Consider the following 15,716-nt stretch of genomic DNA (forward strand, 5'->3'; position numbering starts at 1 on the left):
CAGCGCTGCTCCGAAAATGCGAACGTCTGCAGATAGCTGGCAGGGAGAAAGAGCTAGCCTGGAAAGCTGTTGCTCAGCCTCATCTGCCCATGGCACTGCTCGCACAGAGGCACAGAGACTGGGGCTGCTTGCTTGTCTTGCAACCTCAAACTTCAAACGTATCCTAGGTGGTCCGTGACGGGTGCCTCCATCAGCGCTACTCTGAAAAGGCGAACGTGTGCAGATAGCTGGCAGCCAGAAAGAGCTAGCCTGGAAAGCTGTTGCTCAGCCTCATCTGCCCATGGCACTGCTCGCACAGAGGCACAGAGACTGGGGCTGCTTGCTTGTCTTGCCACCTCAAACTTCAAACGTATCTTAGGTGGTCTGTGCCAGGCGACTCCGGCAGCGCTGCTCTGAAAATGCAAACGTCTGCAGATAGCTGGCAGCCAGAAAGAGCTAGCCTGGAAAGCTGTTGCTCAGCCTCATCTGCCCATGGCACTGCTCGCACAGAGGCACAGAGCCTGGGGCTGCTTCCTGGTGTTGCCCCCTCGAACTTCAAACGTATCCTAGGCGGTCCGTGCCGGGCGCCTCCGGCAGCCCTGCTCTGAAAATGCGAACGTCTGCAGATAGCTGGCAGCCAGAAAGAGCTAGCCTGGAAAGCTGTTGCTCAGCCTCATCTGCCCATGGCACTGCTCGCACAGAGGCACAGAGACTGGGGCTGCTTGCTTGTCTTGCCACCTCAAACTTCAAACGTAGCTTTGTTAGTCCTTACTGGGCGCCTCCGGCAGCGCTGCTCTGAAAATGCGTACGTCTGCAGATAGCTGGCAGCCAGAAAGAACTAGCCTGGAAAGCTGTTGCTCAGCCTCATCTGCCCATGGCACTGCTCGCACAGAGGCACAGAGACTGGGGCTGCTTGCTTGTCTTGCCCCTTCAAACTTCCAACGTATCCTAGGTGGTACATGCCGGTTGCATCCGGCAGCGCTGCTCCGAAAATGCGAACGTCTGCAGATAGCTGGCAGGCAGAAAGAGCTAGCCTGGAAAGCTGTTGCTCAGCCTCATCTGCCCATGGCACTGCTCGCACAGAGGCACAGAGACTGGGGCTGCTTGCTTGTCTTGCCCCTTCAATCTTCCAACGTAGCTTAGGTGACCTGTGCCGGGCGCCTTCGGCAGCGCTGCTCTGAAAATGCGAACGTCTGCAGATAGCTGGCAGGGAGAAAGAGCTAGCCTGGAAAGCTGTTGCTCAGCCTCATCTGCCCATGGCACTGCTCGCACAGAGGCACAGAGACTGAAGCTGCTTGCTTGTCTTGCAACCTCAAACTTCAAACGTATCCTAGGTGGTCCGTGACGGGTGCCTGCGGCAGCCCTGCTCCGAAAAGGCGAACGTCTGCAGATAGCTGGCAGGGATAAAGAGCTAGCCTGGAAAGCTGTTGCTCAGCCTCATCTGCCCATGGCACTGCTCGCACAGAGGCACAGAGACTGGGGCTGCTTGCTTGTCTTGCCACCTCAAACTTCAAACGTAGCTTAGGTGGTCTGTGCCGAGCGCCTCCGGCAGCCCTGCTCTGAAAATGCGAACGTCTGCAGATAGCTCGCAGCCAGAAAGAGCTAGCCTGGAAAGCTGTTGCTCAGCCTCATCTGCCCATGGCACTGCTCGCACAGAGGCACAGAGACTGGGGCTGCTTGCTTGTCTTGCCCCCTCAAACTTCAAACGTAGCTTAGGTGGTCTGTGCCGGGCGCCTCCGGCAGCGCTGCTCTGAAAATGCGAACGTCTGCAGATAGCTGGCAGGCAGAAAGAGCTAGCCTGGAAAGCTGTTGCTCAGCCTCATCTGCCCATGGCACTGCTCGCACAGAGGCACAGAGACTGGGGCTGCTTGCTTGTCTTGCCCCCTCAAACTTCAAACGTAGCTTAGGTGGTCTGTGCCGGGCGCCTCCGGCAGCGCTGCTGTGAAAATGCGAACGTCTGTAGATAGCTGGCAGCCAGAAAGAGCTAGCCTGGAAAGCTGTTGCTCAGCCTCATCTGCCCATGGCACTGCTCGCACAGAGGCACAGAGCCTGGGGCTGCTTCCTGGTGTTGCCCCCTCGAACTTCAAACGTATCCTAGGCGGTCCGTGCCGGGCGCCTCCGGCAGCCCTGCTCTGAAAATGCGAACGTCTGCAGATAGCTGGCAGCCAGAAAGAGCTAGCCTGGAAAGCTGTTGCTCAGCCTCATCTGCCCATGGCACTGCTCGCACAGAGGCACAGAGACTGGGGCTGCTTGCTTGTCTTGCCACCTCAAACTTCAAACGTAGCTTTGTTAGTCCTTACTGGGCGCCTCCGGCAGCGCTGCTCTGAAAATGCGTACGTCTGCAGATAGCTGGCAGCCAGAAAGAACTAGCCTGGAAAGCTGTTGCTCAGCCTCATCTGCCCATGGCACTGCTCGCACAGAGGCACAGAGACTGGGGCTGCTTGCTTGTCTTGCCCCTTCAAACTTCCAACGTATCCTAGGTGGTACATGCCGGTTGCATCCGGCAGCGCTGCTCCGAAAATGCGAACGTCTGCAGATAGCTGGCAGGCAGAAAGAGCTAGCCTGGAAAGCTGTTGCTCAGCCTCATCTGCCCATGGCACTGCTCGCACAGAGGCACAGAGACTGGGGCTGCTTGCTTGTCTTGCCCCTTCAATCTTCCAACGTAGCTTAGGTGACCTGTGCCGGGCGCCTTCGGCAGCGCTGCTCTGAAAATGCGAACGTCTGCAGATAGCTGGCAGGGAGAAAGAGCTAGCCTGGAAAGCTGTTGCTCAGCCTCATCTGCCCATGGCACTGCTCGCACAGAGGCACAGAGACTGAAGCTGCTTGCTTGTCTTGCAACCTCAAACTTCAAACGTATCCTAGGTGGTCCGTGACGGGTGCCTGCGGCAGCCCTGCTCCGAAAAGGCGAACGTCTGCAGATAGCTGGCAGGGATAAAGAGCTAGCCTGGAAAGCTGTTGCTCAGCCTCATCTGCCCATGGCACTGCTCGCACAGAGGCACAGAGACTGGGGCTGCTTGCTTGTCTTGCCACCTCAAACTTCAAACGTAGCTTAGGTGGTCTGTGCCGAGCGCCTCCGGCAGCCCTGCTCTGAAAATGCGAACGTCTGCAGATAGCTCGCAGCCAGAAAGAGCTAGCCTGGAAAGCTGTTGCTCAGCCTCATCTGCCCATGGCACTGCTCGCACAGAGGCACAGAGACTGGGGCTGCTTGCTTGTCTTGCCCCCTCAAACTTCAAACGTAGCTTAGGTGGTCTGTGCCGGGCGCCTCCGGCAGCGCTGCTCTGAAAATGCGAACGTCTGCAGATAGCTGGCAGGCAGAAAGAGCTAGCCTGGAAAGCTGTTGCTCAGCCTCATCTGCCCATGGCACTGCTCGCACAGAGGCACAGAGACTGGGGCTGCTTGCTTGTCTTGCCCCCTCAAACTTCAAACGTAGCTTAGGTGGTCTGTGCCGGGCGCCTCCGGCAGCGCTGCTGTGAAAATGCGAACGTCTGTAGATAGCTGGCAGCCAGAAAGAGCTAGCCTGGAAAGATGTTGCTCAACCTCATGGGCCCATGGCACTGCTCGCACAGAGGCACAGAGACTGAAGCTGCTTGCTTGTCTTGCCCCTTCAATCTTCCAACGTATCCTAGGTGGTCTGTTCCGGGCGCCTCCGGCACCGCTGCTCTGAAAATGCGAACGTCTGCAGATAGCTGGCAGCCAGAAAGAGCTAGCCTGGAAAGCTGTTGCTCAGCCTCATCTGCCCATGGCACTGCTCGCACAGAGGCACAGAGACTGGGGCTGCTTGCTTGTCTTGCCCCTTCAAACTTCCAAAGTATCCTAGGTGGTACATGCCGGTTGCATCCGGCAGCGCTGCTCCGAAAATGCGAACGTCTGCAGATAGATGGCAGCCAGAAAGAGCTGGCCTGGAAAGCTGTTGCTCAGCCTCATCTGCCCATGGCACTGCTCGCACAGAGGCACAGAGACTGGGGCTGCTTGCTTGTCTTGCCCCCTCAAACTTCAAACGTAGCTTTGTTAGTCCTTACTGGGCGCCTCCGGCAGAGCTGCTCTGAAAATGCGTACGTCTGCAGATAGCTGGCAGCCAGAAAGAACTATCCTGGAAAGCTGTTGCTCAGCCTCATCTGCCTATGGCACTGCTCGCACAGAGGCACAGAGACTGGGGCTGCTTGCTTGTCTTGCCCCTTCAAACTTCCAACGTATCCTAGGTGGTACATGCCGGTTGCATCCGGCAGCGCTGCTCCGAAAATGCGTACGTCTGCAGATAGCTGGCAGGCAGAAAGAGCTAGCCTGGAAAGCTGTTACTCAGCCTCATCTGCCCATGGCACTGCTCGCACAGAGGCACAGAGACTGGGGCTGCTTGCTTGTCTTGCCCCCTCAAACTTCTAACGTAGCTTAGGTGATCTGTGCCGGGCGCCTCCGGCAGCGCTGCTCTGAAAATGCGAACGTCTGCAGATAGCTGGCAGGGAGAAAGAGCTAGCCTGGAAAGCTGTTGCTCAGCCTCATCTGCCCATGGCACTGCTCGCACAGAGGCACAGAGACTGAAGCTGCTTGCTTGTCTTGCAACCTCAAACTTCAAACGTATCCTAGGTGGTCCGTGACGGGTGCCTGCTGCAGCCCTGCTCCGAAAAGGCGAACGTCTGCAGATAGCTGGCAGCCAGAAAGAGCTAGCCTGGAAAGCTGTTGCTCAGCCTCATCTGCCCATGGCACTGCTCGCACAGAGGCACAGAGACTGGGGCTGCTTGCTTGTCTTGCCACCTCAAACTTCAAACGTAGCTTAGGTGGTCTGTGCCGAGCGCCTCCGGCAGTGCTGCTCTGAAAATGTGAACGTCTGCAGATAGCTGGCAGCCAGAAAGAGCTAGCCTGGAAAGCTGTTGCTCAGCCTCATCTGCCCATGGCACTGCTCGCACAGAGGCACAGAGCCTGGGGCTGCTTGCTTGTCTTGCCCCCTCAAACTTCAAACGTATCCTAGGTGGTCCGTGCCGGGCGCCTCCGGCAGCCCTGCTCTGAAAATGCGAACGTCTGCAGATAGCTGGCAGGCAGAAAGAGCTAGCCTGGAAAGCTGTTGCTCAGCCTCATCTGCCCATGGCACTGCTCGCACAGAGGCACAGAGACTGGGGCTGCTTGCTTGTCTTGCCCCCTCAAACTTCAAACGTAGCTTAGGTGGTCTGTGTTGCGCGCCTCCGGTAGCACTGCTCTGGTGAAGGCGAACGTCTGCAGACAGCTGGCAGCCAGAAAGAGCTAGCCTGGAAAGCTGTTGCTCAGCCTCATCTGCCCATGGCACTGCTCGCACAGAGGCACAGAGACTGGGGCTGCTTGCTTGTCTTGCCCCCTCAAACTTCAAACGTAGCTTAGGTGGTCTGTGCCGGGCGCCTCCGGCAGCGCTGCTGTTCCGAAAATGCGAACGTCTGCAGATAGCTGGCAGCCAGAAAGAGCTAGCCTGGAAAGCTGTTGCTCAACCTCATGGGCCCATGGCACTGCTCGCACAGAGGCACAGAGACTGGGGCTGCTTGCTTGTCTTGCCCCTTCAATCTTCCAACGTATCCTAGGTGGTCTGTTCCGGGCGCCTCCGGCACCGCTGCTCTGAAAATGCGAACGTCTGCAGATAGCTGGCAGCCAGAAAGAGCTAGCCTGGGAAGCTGTTGCTCAGCCTCATCTGCCCATGGCACTGCTCGCACAGAGGCACAGAGACTGGGGCTGCTTGCTTGTCTTGCCCCTTCAAACTTCCAACGTATCCTAGGTGGTACATGCCGGTTGCATCCGGCAGCGCTGCTCCGAAAATGCGAACGTCTGCAGATAGCTGGCAGGCAGAAAGAGCTAGCCTGGAAAGCTGTTGCTCAGCCTCATCTGCCCATGGCACTGCTCGCACAGAGGCACAGAGACTGGGGCTGCTTGCTTGTCTTGCCCCCTCAAACTTCAAACGTAGCTTTGTTAGTCCTTACTGGGCGCCTCCGGCAGCGCTGCTCTGAAAATGCGTACGTCTGCAGATAGCTGGCAGGCAGAAAGAGCTAGCCTGGAAAGCTGTTACTCAGCCTCATCTGCCCATGGCACTGCTCGCACAGAGGCACAGAGACTGGGGCTGCTTGCTTGTCTTGCCCCCTCAAACTTCTAACGTAGCTTAGGTGATCTGTGCCGGGCGCCTCCGGCAGCGCTGCTCTGAAAATGCGAACGTCTGCAGATAGCTGGCAGGGAGAAAGAGCTAGCCTGGAAAGCTGTTGCTCAGCCTCATCTGCCCATGGCACTGCTCGCACAGAGGCACAGAGACTGAAGCTGCTTGCTTGTCTTGCAACCTCAAACTTCAAACGTATCCTAGGTGGTCCGTGACGGGTGCCTGCTGCAGCCCTGCTCCGAAAAGGCGAACGTCTGCAGATAGATGGCAGGGATAAAGAGCTAGCCTGGAAAGCTGTTGCTCAGCCTCATCTACCCATGGCACTGCTCGCACAGAGGCACAGAGACTGGGGCTGCTTGCTTGTCTTGCCACCTCAAACTTCAAACGTAGCTTAGGTGGTCTGTGCCGAGCGCCTCCGGCAGTGCTGCTCTGAAAATGCGAACGTCTGCAGATAGCTGGCAGGCAGAAAGAGCTAGCCTGGAAAGCTGTTGCTCAGCCTCATCTGCCCATGGCACTGCTCGCACAGAGGCACAGAGCCTGGGGCTGCTTGCTTGTCTTGCCCCCTCAAACTTCAAACGTATCCTAGGTGGTCCGTGTCGGGCGCCTCCGGCAGCCCTGCTCTGAAAATGCGAACGTCTGCAGATAGCTGGCAGGCAGAAAGAGCTAGCCTGGAAAGCTGTTGCTCAGCCTCATCTGCCCATGGCACTGCTCGCACAGAGGCACAGAGACTGGGGCTGCTTGCTTGTCTTGCCACCTCAAACTTCAAACGTAGCTTAGGTGGTCTGTGTTGCTCGCCTCCGGCAGCACTGCTCTGGTAAAGGCGAACGTCTGCAGACAGCTGGCAGGCAGAAAGAGCTAGCCTGGAAAGCTGTTGCTCAGCCTCATCTGCCCATGGCACTGCTCGCACAGAGGCACAGAGACTGGGGCTGCTTGCTTGTCTTGCCCCCTCAAACTTCAAACGTAGCTTAGGTGGTCTGTGCCGGGCGCCTCCGGCAGCGCTGCTGTGAAAATGCGAACGTCTGCAGATAGCTGGCAGCCAGAAAGAGCTAGCCTGGAAAGCTGTTGCTCAACCTCATGGGCCCATGGCACTGCTCGCACAGAGGCACAGAGACTGGGGCTGCTTGCTTGTCTTGCCCCTTCAATCTTCCAACGTATCCTAGGTGGTCTGTTCCGGGCGCCTCCGGCACCGCTGCTCTGAAAATGCGAACGTCTGCAGATAGCTGGCAGCCAGAAAGAGCTAGCCTGGAAAGCTGTTGCTCAGCCTCATCTGCCCATGGCACTGCTCGCACAGAGGCACAGAGACTGGGGCTGCTTGCTTGTCTTGCCCCTTCAAACTTCCAACGTATCCTAGGTGGTACATGCCGGTTGCATCCGGCAGCGCTGCTCCGAAAATGCGAACGTCTGCAGATAGCTGGCAGGCAGAAAGAGCTAGCCTGGAAAGCTGTTGCTCAGCCTCATCTGCCCATGGCACTGCTCGCACAGAGGCACAGAGACTGGGGCTGCTTGCTTGTCTTGCCCCCTCAAACTTCAAGCGTATCTTTGTTAGTCCTTACTGGGCGCCTCCGGCAGCGCTGCTCTGAAAATGCGTACGTCTGCAGATAGCTGGCAGGGAGAAAGAGCTAGCCTGGAAAGCTGTTGCTCAGCCTCATCTGCCCATGGCACTGCTCGCACAGAGGCACAGAGACTGGGGCTGCTTGCTTGTCTTGCCCCTTCAAACTTCCAACGTATCCTAGGTGGTACATGCCGGTTGCATCCGGCAGCGCTGCTCCGAAAATGCGTACGTCTGCAGATAGCTGGCAGCCAGAAAGAGCTAGCCTGGAAAGCTGTTACTCAGCCTCATCTGCCCATGGCACTGCTCGCACAGAGGCACAGAGACTGGGGCTGCTTGCTTGTCTTGCCCCCTCAAACTTCTAACGTAGCTTAGGTGATCTGTGCCGGGCGCCTCCGGCAGCGCTGCTCTGAAAATGCGAACGTCTGCAGATAGCTGGCAGGGAGAAAGAGCTAGCCTGGAAAGCTGTTGCTCAGCCTCATCTGCCCATGGCACTGCTCGCACAGAGGCACAGAGACTGAAGCTGCTTGCTTGTCTTGCAACCTCAAACTTCAAACGTATCCTAGGTGGTCCGTGACGGGTGCCTGCGGCAGCCCTGCTCCGAAAAGGCGAACGTCTGCAGATAGCTGGCAGGGATAAAGAGCTAGCCTGGAAAGCTGTTGCTCAGCCTCATCTGCCCATGGCACTGCTCGCACAGAGGCACAGAGACTGGGGCTGCTTGCTTGTCTTGCCACCTCAAACTTCAAACGTAGCTTAGGTGGTCTGTGCCGAGCGCCTCCGGCAGTGCTGCTCTGAAAATGTGAACGTCTGCAGATAGCTGGCAGCCAGAAAGAGCTAGCCTGGAAAGCTGTTGCTCAGCCTCATCTGCCCATGGCACTGCTCGCACAGAGGCACAGAGCCTGGGGCTGCTTGCTTGTCTTGCCCCCTCAAACTTCAAACGTATCCTAGGTGGTCCGTGCCGGGCGCCTCCGGCAGCGCTGCTCTGAAAATGCGAACGTCTGCAGATAGCTGGCAGGCAGAAAGAGCTAGCCTGGAAAGCTGTTGCTCAGCCTCATCTGCCCATGGCACTGCTCGCACAGAGGCACAGAGACTGGGGCTGCTTGCTTGTCTTGCCCCCTCAAACTTCAAACGTAGCTTAGGTGGTCTGTGTTGCGCGCCTCCGGCAGCACTGCTGTGGTAAAGGCGAATGTCTGCAGACAGCTGGCAGCCAGAAAGAGCTAGCCTGGAAAGCTGTTGCTCAGCCTCATCTGCCCATGGCACTGCTCGCACAGAGGCACAGAGACTGGGGCTGCTTGCTTGTCTTGCCCCCTCAAACTTCAAACGTAGCTTAGGTGGTCTGTGCCGGGCGACTCCGGCAGCGCTGCTGTGAAAATGCGAACGTCTGCAGATAGCTGGCAGCCAGAAAGAGCTAGCCTGGAAAGCTGTTGCTCAACCTCATGGGCCCATGGCACTGCTCGCACAGAGGCACAGAGACTGGGGCTGCTTGCTTGTCTTGCCCCTTCAATCTTCCAACGTATCCTAGGTGGTCTGTTCCGGGCGCCTCCGGCACCGCTGCTCTGAAAATGCGAACGTCTGCAGATAGCTGGCAGGCAGAAAGAGCTAGCCTGGAAAGCTGTTGCTCAGCCTCATCTGCCCATGGCACTGCTCGCACAGAGGCACAGAGACTGGGGCTGCTTGCTTGTCTTGCCCCCTCAAACTTCAAACGTAGCTTTGTTAGTCCTTACTGGGCGCCTCCGGCAGCGCTGCTCTGAAAATGCGTACGTCTGCAGATAGCTGGCAGCCAGAAAGAACTATCCTGGAAAGCTGTTGCTCAGCCTCATCTGCCCATGGCACTGCTCGCACAGAGGCACAGAGACTGGGGCTGCTTGCTTGTCTTGCCCCCTCAAACTTCAAATGTATCCTAGGAGGTCCGTTCCGGGCACGTCTTGTAGCGCTGTTCCGAAAAGGCGAACGTCTGCAGATAGATTGCAGCCAGAAAGAGCTAGCCTGGAAAGCTGTTGCTCAGCCTCATCTGCCCATGGCACTGCTCGCACAGAGGCACAGAGACTGAAGCTGCTTGCTTGTCTTGCAAACTCAAACTTCAAACGTATCCTAGGTGGTCCGTGACGGGTGCCTGCGGCAGACCTGCTCCGAAAAGGCGAACGTCTGCATTTAGCTGGCAGCCATAAAGAGCTAGCCTGGAAAGCTGTTGCTCAGCCTCATCTGCCCATGGCACTGCTCGCACAGAGGCACAGAGACTGGGGCTGCTTGCTTGTCTTGCCACCTGAAACTTCAAACGTAGCTTAGGTGGTCTGTGCCGAGCGCCTCCGGCAGTGCTGCTCTGAAAATGCGAACGTCTGCAGATAGCTGGCAGCCAGAAAGAGCTAGCCTGGAAAGCTGTTGCTCAGCCTCATCTGCCCATGGCACTGCTCGCACAGAGGCACAGAGACTGGGGCTGCTTGCTTGTCTTGCCCCCTCAAACTTTCACGTATCCTAGGTGGTCCGTGCCGGGCGCCTCCGGCAGCCCTGCTCCGAAAATGCGAACGTCTGCAGATAGCTGGCAGCCAGAAAGAGCTAGCCTGGAAAGCTGTTGCTCAGCCTCATCTGCCCATGGCACTGCTCGCACAGAGGCACAGAGACTGGGGCTGCTTGCTTGTCTTGCCCCCTCAAACTTCAAACGTAGCTTAGGTGGTCTGTGCCGGGCGCCTCCGGCAGCGCTGCTTTGAAAATGCGAACGTCTGCAGATAGCTGGCAGCCAGAAAGAGCTAGCCTGGAAAGCTGTTGCTCAACCTCATGGGCCCATGGCACTGCTCGCACAGAGGCACAGAGACTGGGGCTGCTTGCTTGTCTTGCCCCTTCAATCTTCCAACGTGTCCTAGGTGGTCTGTTCCGGGCGCCTCCGGCACCGCTGCTCTGAAAATGCGAACGTCTGCAGATAGCTGGCAGCCAGAAAGAGCTAGCCTGGAAAGCTGTTGCTCAGCCTCATCTGCCCATGGCACTGCTCGCACAGAGGCACAGAGACTGGGGCTGCTTGCTTGTCTTGCCCCTTCAAACTTCCAACGTATCCTAGGTGGTACATGCCGGTTGCATCCGGCAGCGCTGCTCCGAAAATGCGAACGTCTGCAGATAGCTGGCAGGGATAAAGAGCTAGCTTGGAAAGCTGTTGCTCAGCCTCATCTGCCCATGGCACTGCTCGCACAGAGGCACAGAGACTGGGGCTGCTTGCTTGTCTTGCCACCTGAAACTTCAAACGTAGCTTAGGTGGTCTGTGCCGAGCGCCTCCGGCAGTGCTGCTCTGAAAATGCGAACGTCTGCAGATAGCTGGCAGCCAGAAAGAGCTAGCCTGGAAAGCTGTTGCTCAGCCTCATCTGCCCATGGCACTGCTCGCACAGAGGCACAGAGACTGGGGCTGCTTGCTTGTCTTGCCCCCTCAAACTTCAAACGTATCCTAGGTGGTCCGTGCCGGGCGCCTCCGGCAGCCCTGCTCCGAAAATGCGAACGCCTGCAGATAGCTGGCAGGCAGAAAGAGCTAGCCTGGAAAGCTGTTGCTCAGCCTCATCTGCCCATGGCACTGCTCGCACAGAGGCACAGAGACTGGGGCTGCTTGCTTGTCTTGCCCCCTCAAACTTCAAACGTAGCTTAGGTCGTCTGTGCCGGGCGCCTCCGGCAGCGCTGCTCTGAAAATGCGAAAGTCTGCAGATAGCTGGCAGCCAGAAAGAGCTAGCCTGGAAAGCTGTTGCTCAGCCTCATCTGCCCATGGCACTGCTCGCACAGAGGCACAGAGACTGGGGCTGCTTGCTTGTCTTGCCCCCTCAAACTTCAAACGTAGCTTAGGTGGTCTGTGCCGGGCGCCTCCGGCAGCGCTGCTCTGAAAATGCGAACGTCTGCAGATAGCTGGCAGGCAGAAAGAGCTAGCCTGGAAAGCTGTTGCTCAACCTCATGGGCGCATGGCACTGCTCGCACAGAGGCACAGAGACTGGGGCTGCTTGCTTGTCTTGCCCCTTCAATCTTCCAACGTATCCTAGGTGGTCTGTTCCGGGCGCCTCCGGCACCGCTGCTCTGAAAATGCGAACGTCTGCTGATAGCTGGCAGCCAGAAAGAGCTAGCCTGGAAAGCTGTTGCTCAGCCTCATCTGCCCATGGCACTGCTCGCACAGAGGCACAGAGACTGGGGCTGCTTGCTTGTCTTGCCACCTGAAACTTCAAACGTATCCTAGGTGGTCTGTGCGGAGCGCCTCCGGCACTGCTGCTCTGAAAATGCGAACGTCTGCAGATAGCTGGCAGGCAGAAAGAGCTAGCCTGGAAAGCTGTTGCTCAGCCTCATGGGCCCATGGCACTGCTCGCACAGAGGCACAGAGACTGGGGCTGCTTGCTTGTCTTGCCACCTCAAACTTCAAACGTATCCTAGGTGGTCCGTGCCGGGCGCCTCCGGCAGCCCTGCTCCGAAAATGCGAACGTCTGCAGATAGCTGTCAGCCAGAAAGAGCTAGCCTGGAAAGCTGTTGCTCAGCCTCATCTGCCCATGGCACTGCTCGCACAGAGGCACAGAGACTGGGGCTGCTTGCTTGTCTTGCCCCCTCAAACTTCAAACGTAGCTTAGGTGGTCTGTGTTGCGCGCCTCCGGCAGCGCTGCTCTGGTAAAGGCGAACGTCTGCAGATAGCTGGCAGGCAGAAAGAGCTAGCCTGGAAAGCTGTTGCTCAGCCTCATCTGCCCATGGCACTGCTCGCACAGAGGCACAGAGACTGGGGCTGCTTGCTTGTCTTGCCCCCTCAAACTTCAAACGTAGCTTAGGTGGTCTGTGCCGGGCGCCTCCGGCAGCGCTGCTCTGAAAATGCGAACGTCTGCAGATAGCTGGCAGCCAGAAAGAGCTAGCCTGGAAAGCTGTTGCTCAACCTCATGGGCCCATGGCACTGCTCGCACAGAGGCACGGAGACTGGGGCTGCTTGCTTGTTTTGCCCCTTCAGTCTTCCAACGTATCCTAGGTGGTCCATGGCGGGCGCGTCTGGCAGTCCTGCTCCGAAAAAGCGAACGTCTGCAGATAGCTGGCAGCCATAAAGAGCTAGCCTGAAAGCTGTTGCTCAGCCTCATCTGCCCATGGCACTGCTCGCACAGAGGCACAGAGACTGGGGCTGCTTGCTTGTCTTGCCCCCTCAAACTTCAAACGTAGCTTAGGTGGTTTGTGTTGCGCGCCTCCGGCAGCGCTGCTCTGAAAATGCGAACGTCTGCAGATAGCTGGCAGCCAGAAAGAGCTAGCCTGGAAAGCTGTTGCTCAGCCTCATCTGCCCATGGCACTGCTCGCACAGAGGCACAGAGACTGGGGCTGCTTGCTTGTCTTGCCCCCTCAAACTTCAAACGTATCCTAGGAGGTCCGTTCCGGGCACGTCTTCTAGCGCTGTTCCGAAAAGGCGAAAGTCTGCAGATAGCTGGCAGCCAGAAAGAGCTAGCCTGGAAAGCTGTTGCTCAGCCTCATCTGCCCATGGCAGTGCTCGCACAGAGGCACAGAGACTGAAGCGGCTTGCTTGTCTTGCCCCTTCAATCTTCCAACGTATCCTAGGTGGTCCGTGACGGGTGCCTGCGGCAGCCCTGCTCCGAAAAGGCGAACGTCTGCAGATAGCTGGCAGGGATAAAGGGCTAGCCTGGAAAGCTGTTGCTCAGCCTCATCTGCCCATGGCACTGCTCGCACAGAGGCACAGAGACTGGGGCTGCTTGCTTGTCTTGCCACCTGAAACTTCAAACGTAGCTTAGGTGGTCTGTGCCGAGCGCCTCCGGCAGTGCTGCTCTGAAAATGCGAACGTCTGCAGATAGCTGGCAGCCAGAAAGAGCTAGCCTGGAAAGCTGTTGCTCAGCCTCATCTGCCCATGGCACTGCTCGCACAGAGGCACAGAGACTGGGGCTGCTTGCTTGTCTTGCCCCCTCAAACTTCAAACGTATCCTAGGTGGTCCGTGCCGGGCGCCTCCGGCAGCCCTGCTCCGAAAATGCGAACGTCTGCAGATAGCTGGCAGGGAGAAAGAGCTAGCCTGGAAAGCTGTTGCTCAGCCTCATCTGCCCATGGCACTGGTCGCACAGAGGCACAGAGACTGGGGCTGCTTGCTTGTCTTGCCCCCTCAAACTTCAAACGTAGCTTAGGTCGTCTGTGCCGGGCGCCTCCGGCAGCGCTGCTCTGAAAATGCGAAAGTCTGCAGATAGCTGGCAGCCAGAAAGAGCTAGCCTGGAAAGCTGTTGCTCAGCCTCATCTGCCCATGGCACTGCTCGCACAGAGGCACAGAGACTGGGGCTGCTTGCTTGTCTTGCCCCCTCAAACTTCAAACGTAGCTTAGGTGGTCTGTGCCGGGCGCCTCCGGCAGCGCTGCTCTGAAAATGCGAACGTCTGCAGATAGCTGGCAGCCAGAAAGAGCTAGCCTGGAAAGCTGTTGCTCAACCTCATGGGCCCATGGCACTGCTCGCACAGAGGCACAGAGACTGGGGCTGCTTGCTTGTCTTGCCCCTTCAATCTTCCAACGTATCCTAGGTGGTCTGTTCCGGGCGCCTCCGGCACCGCTGCTCTGAAAATGCGAACGTCTGCTGATAGCTGGCAGCCAGAAAGAGCTAGCCTGGAAAGCTGTTGCTCAGCCTCATCTGCCCATGGCACTGCTCGCACAGAGGCACAGAGACTGGGGCTGCTTGCTTGTCTTGCCACCTGAAACTTCAAACGTATCTTAGGTGGTCTGTGCGGAGCGCCTCCGGCACTGCTGCTCTGAAAATGCGAACATCTGCAGATAGCTGGCAGCCAGAAAGAGCTAGCCTGGAAAGCTGTTGCTCAGCCTCATGGGCCCATGGCACTGCTCGCACAGAGGCACAGAGACTGGGGCTGCTTGCTTGTCTTGCCCCCTCAAACTTCAAACGTAGCTTAGGTGGTCTGTGTTGCGCGCCTCCGGCAGCGCTGCTCTGGTAAAGGCGAACGTCTGCAGATAGCTGGCAGGCAGAAAGAGCTAGCCTGGAAAGCTGTTGCTCAGCCTCATCTGCCCATGGCACTGCTCGCACAGAGGCACAGAGACTGGGGCTGCTTGCTTGTCTTGCCCCCTCAAACTTCAAACGTAGCTTAGGTGGTCTGTGCCGGGCGCCTCCGGCAGCGCTGCTCTGAAAATGCGAACGTCTGCAGATAGCTGGCAGCCAGAAAGAGCTAGCCTGGAAAGCTGTTGCTCAACCTCATGGGCCCATGGCACTGCTCGCACAGAGGCACGGAGACTGGGGCTGCTTGCTTGTTTTGCCCCTTCAGTCTTCCAACGTATCCTAGGTGGTCCATGGCGGGCGCGTCTGGCAGTCCTGCTCCGAAAAAGCGAACGTCTGCAGATAGCTGGCAGCCATAAAGAGCTAGCCTGAAAGCTGTTGCTCAGCCTCATCTGCCCATGGCACTGCTCGCACAGAGGCACAGAGACTGGGGCTGCTTGCTTGTCTTGCCCCCTCAAACTTCAAACGTAGCTTAGGTGGTTTGTGTTGCGCGCCTCCGGCAGCGCTGCTCTGAAAATGCGAACGTCTGCAGATAGCTGGCAGCCAGAAAGAGCTAGCCTGGAAAGCTGTTGCTCAGCCTCATCTGCCCATGGCACTGCTCGCACAGAGGCACAGAGACTGGGGCTGCTTGCTTGTCTTGCCCCCTCAAACTTCAAACGTATCCTAGGAGGTCCGTTCCGGGCACGTCTTCTAGCGCTGTTCCGAAAAGGCGAAAGTCTGCAGATAGCTGGCAGCCAGAAAGAGCTAGCCTGGAAAGCTGTTGCTCAGCCTCATCTGCCCATGGCAGTGCTCGCACAGAGGCACAGAGACTGAAGCGGCTTGCTTGTCTTGCCCCTTCAATCTTCCAACGTATCCTAGGTGGTCCGTGACGGGTGCCTGCGGCAGCCCTGCTCCGAAAAGGCGAACGTCTGCAGATAGCTGGCAGGGATAAAGGGCTAGCCTGGAAAGCTGTTGCTCAGCCTCATCTGCCCATGGCACTGCTCGCACAGAGGCACAGAGACTGGGGCTGCTTGCTTGTCTTGCCACCTGAAACTTCAAACGTAGCTTAGGTGGTCTGTGCCGAGCGCCTCCGGCAGTGCTGCTCTGAAAATGCGAACGTCTGCAGATAGCTGGCAGGCAGAA

This window comes from Opisthocomus hoazin, chromosome 32, assembly GCF_030867145.1.
Source record: "Opisthocomus hoazin isolate bOpiHoa1 chromosome 32, bOpiHoa1.hap1, whole genome shotgun sequence".
In the NCBI taxonomy this organism is placed as follows: Eukaryota; Metazoa; Chordata; class Aves; order Opisthocomiformes; family Opisthocomidae; genus Opisthocomus; species Opisthocomus hoazin.